The 7,451-nt window shown below is 39.4% G+C and overlaps 1 pseudogene; it reads left to right on the top strand.

Moving 5' to 3' along the window:
- The first annotated feature begins 6,148 nt into the window (after positions 1–6,148).
- On the top strand, positions 6,149–7,084 carry LOC128103653 (olfactory receptor 8B3-like; annotated as a pseudogene).
- The last annotated feature ends 367 nt before the right edge of the window (positions 7,085–7,451 follow it).

A 7,451-nucleotide genomic window follows, 5' to 3' on the forward strand; every position in this document is an offset into this window, starting at 1 on the left:
TTATTGGCTAGAGTTATATATTAGATCCACTATCTCTGTGTGAGGGTCAATATGTTATTTTAACTACAGTACTGTTTCTTTCTTTTGCATTAATTTTTTTTAAGAGACTTCATACCAACCACAGATTCCCCTGTCTTCCCTCCTCCTGGCCCCCAGCATTCCCTCCCAACCCACCCGCCATTTCCAACTCCTCCAAGGCAAGGTCTCCCATGGGGAGTCAGCAGAGCCTGGTAAATTCAGTTGAGACAGCTCCACGCCCCTCCTCCCTTCACCAAGGCTGCACAAAGTGTCTCACCATAGGCACTAGTTTCCAAAAGGCCGGCTCATGCACTAGGGACAGGTCCCGATCCCACTGCCTGGGGGCCCCCTAAACAGTTCAAGCTAAACAACTGTCTCACTTATCCAGAGGGCCTAGTCCAGTACCATGGGGTCTCCTCAGCTATTGGTCCACAGTTCATGTGTTTCCACTAGTTTGGCTAGTTGTACTTTTTCCAATCATGGTCTTGATATCTCTTGCTCATAGAATCCTTCCTCTCTATCATCAGTTGGACTCCTGGAGCTCTGCCTGGGACCCAGCAGTGGATTTCTGCATCTGCTTCCTTCAGTCACTTGATAACTGTTCTATGATGACAGTTAGGGTATTCAGCCATCCGATCACCAGAATAGGCCAGATCAGGCACCCTCTCGACTATTGCCAGTAGTCTATGGTGGAGTCCTCCTTGTGGATACCTAGGAACCCACCTAACATTCTGCTTTTCCCTATTCCCATAGTGTCTTCATTTATCATGGTATCTCTTTCCTTGCTCTCCCACACTGTTCCCATTCTAGCTTGAACTTCCCACCCCTCTAAGCTCTCATCCCCTGTCCCTTGCCCTCCATTACCCCCATAACCCCCAGTTTGCTCATGTAGATCTCATCAATTTCTCCATCATTGGGCAATCTATGCACCATTCCTAGGGGTCTCCTTACTATCTAGCCTCCCTGGAGCTGTGGGTTGCAGTCTTGTTATTCTTTGCTTTATATCTAGCATCCACTTATGAGTGAGTACATACCATGTTTGTCCTTCTGAGTCTGGGTTACCTTACTCAGGATGATATTTTCTAGTTCTATCCATTTGCCTGCAGACCTCATGATGTCATTGTTTTTCTCTGCTGAGTAGTACTCCATTGTGTATATGTACCACATTTTCTTTATCCATTCTTCAGTTGAGGGGCATCTAAGTTGTTTCCAGGTTCTGACTATTATGAATAATGCTGCTATGAACATAGTTGAGCATGTATCTTTGTGGTATGATTGAGCATTCCTTGGGTATATGCCCAAGAGTGGTATAGCTGGGTCTTGAGGAAGATTGACTCCCAATTTTCTGAGAAACCAGTAGTGTTTCTTTTAAGAACTTGGGTGTCCATGTGTTTGATGCATAGATGGTTAGAATTGTAATATCTTCTTGGTGATTTTTGGCTTCGTTGAGTATATAGTGTCCTTTCCTATCTCTTTGGCCTAGTTTTGGTTTGAAGTCTATTTTGTCAGATACTACTATGGTCACACTAGCTTGGTTTGGGGGTCCATTTACTTGGAATATCATTTTTATCCTTTTACCCTGAGATGATATCTGTTCTTGATGTTGAGGTTCTTGGATGCAGCAGAAGAATGGATCCTGTTTCCATATTGAATCTGTTAGTCTGTGTCTTTTTATTGGGAGAATTCAGGCCATTGATGTTTAGAGTTATTAGTGAGCAGTATTTATTGATTCCCATTATTTTGTCTTTGTCGTGTGGAGTCCCCTTCTCCTTTTAGAACTGCTAAATCTGAGATTACTTATTCCTTGTGATTTTGGGGGTATAGTTAAGTAATTAATCTCCTCAGGTTGAAGTTGTATTTCTATTGCCTCCTACAGAGATTGATTTCTAGATATATACTGCTTATATATTTTTTATGGGCAGCCTTTCTTTCTCCAAATGTTGTGATTGAAAAATTTTCTGAGTATTGTAGTGTGGGCTGGCAGCAGTGGTCTCTTAGAGTTTGTATGACATCAATCCATGCTTTTCTGGCTTTGAGGGTCTCCATTGATAAGTTAGATGTTATTGTAATAGATCTGTCTTTGTATGTTATATGGTCTCTTTCCTTTGCAGCTTTTCGCATTCCTTCTTTGTTCTGTACATACATTGTTTTGATCATTATGTGTCACAGAGAGTTTCTTTTCTGATCCATTCTGTTTGGTGTCCTGTATGCTTCTTATCCCTTGATAGACAAACCCATTCTCTAGGTTAGGGAAATTTTCTTCTATGATTTTGGTGAAAATACTTTCTGTCTTTGACTTGGATTTCATCTTCTTCACCTATTCCTATTATTCTTAGATTTTGTCTTTTCACAGGGTCCCAGATTTCCTGACTGGTTTGTACTTGCATTTTTTTTTAGATTTAACATTTTTTATTGAGGTATCATTTTTTTTATCATGTCTTCAATGCCTGAAATTCTCTCTTCCATATTTTTTATTCTGCTGGTGAGGCTTGCCTCTGAGGTTCTTGAACGAGTTCCTAGTTTTGTTTTGTTTTTATTTACAGTTCTCAATTTGGGTTTTCTTTATTGATTTTATTTCTGTTTTTATGTCTTGAACAGTTTTTTTTTTCACTTCATTTTACTGTGTTTCTTCAGACTTCACTAACAGACTTAATCATATCATGTTTGAGGTCCTTGAACATATTCATAATAGCTGTTTTTGAGTCCTTTTCTAGTGCTTCAGCTATATTTCATTTCTCAGAACCTACTGTAGTATATACCAAGCTCTAGTGGAGATATGTTGTCCTGGCTGTTGATTGTGTTTACACACTGTAGTATAGGCATCTGGGTTTGGGATGATTGAAACTCTAGATGTTCATTTCTGGTCATGTCTTTGTTGGTTTGCTTTTCTGACCCTTGGATTTGGTGGCACTCTCTGGATCTCAAGAGCATGAGGTGGCTGTTGATTGTTTTGTATGAAGTGCTACTGTGTCCCTGACAGGTGTGACTACTAGGTCTCCTGGGTAGAACTTGTTTCTAGGTATGGGGAGTTGTTTGTTTTTAGTTGTTGGGGAATGGGGATGGGTTAGAAGAGCAGGGAGTAGATTTGAGAGGATGTGCAGGAAAGAGGAAAGTAGGCTTTTCCATGAGGATCTGTGCAGTCCACAGTGAATGGAAGAAGAGAGGAAAGACATTCCCCTGAAAGTTGTCTGCTACTGGGGACTTGGAATTGAAGGAATGAAAGAGGAGTGAAATCACTTACCTGTTTCCTTGGCCAGCATGGCCAGTGGGTTTCCAGGGAGACTGCTTTGGGTGTTGTTGAGAGGTAAAACAAAGGGATAGAGTGAGGAAAGGAGACTGCAGGAGAGCATTTGGTCAGTTCCTTGTTTGTGGGGACAGATAGGAAGGAGAGGCCACAGAAGGTGGTCAACTACAGACCTTGTGATAAGCCTGGGGAATTATGATTAGAGTGTGGAAACGAAGGTAAAAATCTCCTACCTGGTTTCCTGGCCAGATTGAACAGAGAATTTCCAGGGATAGAGATTGTATTATGTATTGGTGGGTGAGACAAGAGGATAGGGTAAGAAAACTCTTAACCATTTTGAATGTGCATTTTAGCCTTAGTAAATACATTTTAATACTGTGTTACCATCATCATTATTCTTTTTTTCTTTATTAAGAAATTTTTATTCGCTTTACACACCAATCACAGATCCCCCTCTCTTTCCTCCTCTTGCCCCCACTAGCCTTCACCTCCACAACCCACTCCACCTTCCCACCTCCAAAAAGGTAAGGCCTCCCATGGGGAGTCAGCAAAACTTGGTACATTCAGTTGAGACAGATCCAAGCCCTTCCTCTTGCATCAAGGCTATGCAACATGTCCTGTCATATGTAATGGGCTCCAAAAAGCCAGCTTATGCACCAGGGATGGCTCCTGATCCTACTGCCAGGAGGCCCCTTAAGCAAATCAAGCTGCACAACTGTCTTGCTTATGCAGAGGGCCTAGTCTAGTCCCAGGGAGGCTCCATAGCTGTTGGTCTAAAGTTCATGAGTTCCCACTAGCTTGGTTTGGTTGTCTCTGTAGGATTCCCCATCAAAGGGAACACTCCTCCACTGTTAGTAGGAGTGCAAACTTGTACACCCACTTTGGAAATCAGTATGGTGGTTTCTTAGAAAACTGGTAATCAATGTACTCCAAGACCCAATGATATCACTCCTGGGCATATACCAAAGGAATGCTCAATCATACCATAAGGACACTTGCTCAACTATGTTCATTGCATCATTATTCATAATAGCTAGAACCTGGAAATAACCTAGATGCCCCTCAACTGACTGTCATTATATAAATGTCTTCTTTGTCTCATTTCACTTATTTTGACTTAGTTTATTCTGACGTGTATCTATAGCAACTTACCATTTCCTTTAACTTATGCCACAGGGAATTCCTTTTTCTTTAATTGTATAACCCACTAAATTTTAATTTTAGTTTAACACACATATTATTAGATATCTGACAGGATCAGTGATAACCCAGAACCCAGAGACCCACAGCTGGCCAAGATGTAAAGAAATAGAGATGGAAGAATGGTATCCTATCCTAAGACTGAAAGGTAATTTCAGAAGAGGAGGCAGAAAAAGTGTAAGAACCAGAGGTGATAGATGACTACCAAAAAGGAAGCAAGATCTGAACACAGTAGGGCAGTTGCCATCTATGAATTCACAGCATGCTCAAAATCTGTGCTAACACAGGCGAGACCATACCAAAACCCAGCATGGGGCATGGAGTTGACCTCATGACTCTGCCATAGCCAAGGAGTGATTGATAATTGTTAGCTAATAGGAAAAGAAGGACCAGTTTTCTCTAATCTCCTGGTAAGTTAATCACTTTCCAGTGAAAGGTCACACATCCCAGACTATATGGGCAGCACAAGTTGGTTTTGGAGAGTTTTCTAATAAAGGGCAATTTCTTTCCTATCCTTCACTTCCCCCCACCTCTTTTATTTCTTAAAATTTAAGTGAGTTTCTGGTCAACAGAATATATGTGCATCATTAAAACTATGTTCAGTGACTAAGTTATTTTGAGCAGTTAATGCTTCTCATTGATCATTGATCTACCATTTTGTTAATCATCTTTTGTATCTTTTGCAGTATTTTGTTTCTTTCTTCCAATTTGTCATCTTCCTTTGTGGATTTGTTTTGTTTTCTTTCTTGTTTGTTTAGTGTTAGTATAATTTAAATATTTTCTAGATTTGCTTTGTCAGATACTATTAATTTCTGCTTTATGATTATCATGAAGATTAAAGATAATATCACACACAAGTCTTCCTGAATATGATAAAAACTTAACTACTATATTATAAAACTCTATGAATCTCTAATTTTTACTGCTGTGCTGATCATGAAATCCAGGGTTTCAGGTGTCCTAAATAAGACTAACTCTGCTGAACTATATCCTTTGTCCTTACAAATAAATTTCGATTGAATTTTCCAACCTTCATTCACTTAATATTTAACTCAAAGACAGATCCAAGTGAAATGACTAGATAAATGTCCTACATAAGGTAGGGAATGCTCAGGGATCAATGAACACAATGGTCTCAGTGTCTTCATCATTGTTACCTCTCCATGAAAAAATCTCACACACTTTTTTATTTTGAGTGTTCTAACACAGAAGGCTGTGTCTTAAACATCTCCAGGCTCTGGTTCTTTTATTTCATATTGGAAACAATGTCTGTGATTCCAAATCTATCAGTGTGAAGTCTGAATGGGATTTCAGCATGGGGATGGTAAAGCTTCTTTCTGCATCTGGGAGGGGCTGATGGAATGAAGAAATGATGAGCTGAGAGACAGGAAATTCTGTACTAGCCCAGATTCCTTCCTGACTTTTTCCTAGTCATGTCATAATTGACAACATGGGGCTCACTCAGTTCTGTAGGGTGCTGCTATTTCTCTGATAAATTTAGGGATGACAATGGCTCTCATTATCATGGTAGCAAGAAAAGCATGTACTGTGAATTCAAGATGTCCATCTTCAGACAGCCACAGCACATACGTCCATGCTGTAGGGGTAGCTATTCCTCTAAGACCTGCTTTGCCATTTAATTTCCACAGATGCTTTCCACTCTTGTTTCCAAAGATTTCTTAGAGAATGTCTTTGTGTAATGACTATTTGATAACAGAACTCATTTTGGGCAGGGGGAGGTTTACAGACCAGCCTAGCCTCCAAGTCCCCCCTTCTATTCTTCTTTTGATTAGTGTATATGATAACTATGCTAGGAAATTTGAACTTTCTAGTTTTGATGATTTCTTACCTTTATACCTCTACATACTCTTTCCTCTTTAATTTATCATTTATAGACTTTTATTATTCTTCTGTGATCATACCCAGAATGTAGATGAACTTTGTGCTAAGGAAGAATTTTATATCTTATGTGAGAGGTATGACACATTTCACCTTCTTTTGCATTTTTGTTGTCTCTGAATGATATGTTGTGATATCAGTGATCTATGATTGCTAGTTGACTATCCACAATCCACACTTGTACAAAATTGCCATGCCCCCTAGGGTATGCTCTCATCTTAGATTTGGTTCATACTCAATGAGAGGTTCTGATGCCATGATCCACACAGGGTGCATCCTGAGACTGACCTTCTGTGATGGGAACACCATCAACCACTACTTCTGTGACCTCCTCCCTTTGCTGCAGCTCTCCTGCACCAGCACCTACATCAAAGAGATGGAGCTGTTCATTACAGGGGGAAAAGACATCATTGTGCCCACTGCCATTATCTTCACTCCTTACAGTTTTATTCTGTCCAGTCAAATAAAGACTACTGAGGGGTGCTCTAAAGACTTCAGCACCTATAGTTTCCATTTAATTGATGTTTCTCTGTTATTTGGATCTGGTGCATTTATGTATCTAAAATCCTCCCCAGATGCGTCTATGGAGGAGAGAGAATGCTCTATCTTTTTTTTTTTTTTAATACCATTGTAGCTCCCATGTCAAACTCTTTAATTTACAACTTGGGAAACAAAGTTGTTAAATTTGCTCTGAGAAAAACACTTATCAGAAAAGTATTCTGAATAAAAATATTGTTTCTGTGCATGGATATGCAGCATCAAAAGAGTTTTCTCTTTTGAATGAGAATTTGATGGTAGCTTGTTTTTACTTATTTTTTTACCAGAAAATATGAAAATGTCTATATTTAGTTATTTTAATCATTTTGGTTATTTAATCATAGATTTTATTTGATCAAAATAAGCATGATTTTTCTTTTTACCACTTTTGCTTTCTAAGAATAATATGTATCACATGATTATAGGTATGGATATGAACAGATGTTTATTTGTGTTTAAGGTCCACTCAACAGGAAGGAATTCAAGTATGCTACTATAAACCTCACTAACTACCTGTGACTGAAAGAAGGCAGACTTGAGAAGTGAACCTACT

The sequence above is a fragment of the Peromyscus californicus genome, unplaced genomic scaffold, assembly GCF_007827085.1.
Source record: "Peromyscus californicus insignis strain IS unplaced genomic scaffold, ASM782708v3 Scaffold_11__1_contigs__length_118956290, whole genome shotgun sequence".
NCBI classification, from domain to species: Eukaryota; Metazoa; Chordata; class Mammalia; order Rodentia; family Cricetidae; genus Peromyscus; species Peromyscus californicus.